This window comes from Ranitomeya variabilis, chromosome 1 (genome assembly GCF_051348905.1).
Source record: "Ranitomeya variabilis isolate aRanVar5 chromosome 1, aRanVar5.hap1, whole genome shotgun sequence".
Lineage (NCBI taxonomy): Eukaryota > Metazoa > Chordata > Amphibia > Anura > Dendrobatidae > Ranitomeya > Ranitomeya variabilis.
In genome coordinates, this window is record NC_135232.1 from 505,859,674 (window position 1) to 505,862,446 (window position 2,773).

Consider the following 2,773-nt stretch of genomic DNA (forward strand, 5'->3'; position numbering starts at 1 on the left):
GTTTTAGGTTTTTGTGTAACTTTTTATTTTTGATCAGAAGCGTACCCATTCTGGTTACATCTTGTTTGATCTTGCTTCTATATTCACTGCCTCGGTTGCACTTAGGCTACGTTCACACGGTGCGGTTTTTGGTGCGGATCCGCAGCGGAATTGCAGCTGCGGATCCGCATCCTTTTTCCATGCAGGTTACAGTACAATGTAACCCAATGGAAAACAAAACCCGCTGTGCCGACGATCCTTTTTTCCCCAGGAAAATCAGCGCGGATTTGCCTGCGGAAAAAAGAAGTCCCATGTCAATTCTTTCTGCGGATTCCGCTGCGGGTTTCCAACAGCACCAATAGGAAACTGCAGTTGGAAACCCGCAGTGGAATCCGCAGTAGAAAAAGGATCAAAACCCGCAGTGAAAAGCACTGCGGTTTTCACTGTGGATTTGCCAAAAAAGGACCTGAAAAATCCGCAGTGAAAAAAGGATCGAGTGAACGTAGCCTCTCACTTAGTCCATGAGCCGGGCCAGATATCGGTACCACCCGGAGTGACTAATTTTCTTTGGTATTTTTAGGTAGATGCATGTCTGTAGTTTATTTTTTGATATGATAGCCCTTACATATACGTAGCTTATTAACCCCTTCAGCCCTAGGCCTATTTGTACCCAAGTGCCTAAGCCAATCTGACCTGTGCCACTTCATGGGCTAATAACTTTGGAACGCTTTCACCTATCCAAGCCATTCTGAGATTGTTTTCTCGTGACATATTGTACTTCACGTCAGTGCTAAATGGGAGTCAATATATTTTACCTTTCTATATAAAAAAATGCTAAATATTCGGAAATTTTGGAAAAATCGGCAATTTTTTAACTTTGAAATTCTCTGCTTTTTACAAAAATACTGATACCCCCCATAATAGTTATTAATTTACACTCCCCACATGTTTACTTCATATTGGCATCATTTTGAAAATGAAACCTTATTGTTTTACGACGTAATAGGGCTTATAGTTTTATGCGCAATTTTTCACATTTACAGCAAAACCCACTTTTCAAAGGACCAAGTCACTTCTGAAGTCACTTTAAGGGGCTTACATAACAGAAACCACCCATAAATTACCCCATTTTGCAAACTACACCCCTCAAGCTGTTCAAAACTCATTTTTAAAAACTGTTAACCCTTTAGGTGTTCCACAGGAATTTTAGCAGAATGAAGGCGAAATTTCAAAATTTCATTTTTTTTCCAGATATTACATTGTAATCCAATTTTACCTGCAACCTAGCAAGGGTTAACGGCAAACCCAAACTTGGTTACCCTAATTCTGCAGTTTATAGAAACACCCCACATGTACTCGTAAACTAAAGTATGGGCACACAGCACAGCTCAACACGGAAGGAGCGCTATGTGGTTTTTGGGTGGCGGATTCACTGGAAGAAATCTAGGGGGCCATGTCACATTTGAAGGCTGCCTGAGGTACCCCCACAGTGGAAACCCCAAAAAGTGACCCTATTTTGGAAACTACACCCCCAAGGAATCTTTTAGGGGGTATAGTGACCACTTTGACCCAACCAGTGTTTCACAGTAGTTGGAAACACTTGGTTGAGAAAATGGAAAAAGTGCATTTTTTACATGAAGGTGTCATTTTAGGCTCATTTTTTTATTTTTAAGAGGTGTACCAGCAAAAAATGCACCCCACTATTTGTTCACCAATCTCTCCCGAACACAACAACACCCGATATGTTGTCGTACACTGCAGTATTGGGGAACGGCAGGCCTCGGAAGGGAAGGAGCGCCAAATGACTTTTGGACTCTTTCAAGTTTATCTTGAGACCCTCAGAAATGAACAACTCTCAGCATTCTGGATGTCATACTTGGACATGGTCGAGACCATGCTGGCCCTGGTTCGAGCTTCAAGAGAAGGCAACTGGATGCTTCACCTAGGAGCAATCCGACAGATGATACCATGGTGTTTTGCCTATGACAAGGTCAACTATGCCCGATACCTAACCTATTACTATGCCACAATGTCTCGGCTGCCCATAGAACACCCAGAGGTCCATGAATACTTCATGCAAGGTGGCTTTTCGGTCCAGATCGGTAGCAAGAATCCTTTTGGACGAATTCCTGTGGACCAGACCATTGAAGAGACAATCAACAAAGACACCCAGACACCAGGGGGCACAAAAGGCTTCAGCCTCAAAGTTGGAGCTGTTTCCAGGTTCTACCTGACATCAGAGTACCGCAGTATGTACTTGAGGCAGCTGAGGGCCCTGGTAGGCCAACAATATACTGACTTCAGCCATTCAGACCTACAGGTGTCTAGGATTAGAAGAGATGAAGCCGATGTCCAATCTTTCGTTCAACTGCTGGAGACAGGTTGGGTGAACCCCTTCAACAAAGAGCATAATGGTGAACTTATCAGTTTGTCAACAGCGACTGTAGCACCACCAGATGTAGCCAAAGACCTTCAAGGGGCATACAGTATAGGAGAGGATGCATATCAAACATTCAAGGATGAGCGTTTGGGTACCGATAAGCCAACTACATTGTTTCATGACAAGATGACGAAGAACAAACTTAAAACGTTCTCTAACATCCAAATGAAGACACGCAGACAAGGTCTTGGCAAGGAGGTAATTTTGAAGGCTGACAGAAACCTATTTGGCCAGATGATACTTGTAGCTGAGAACAGAAAGCTACAAATGAGTGATGTCTTGACTCATCCCCTGGGTCCATTGCCATGGGCACTTGCCAATGGTGATGGGTCTATCCGCAAGACCAACAAGGCT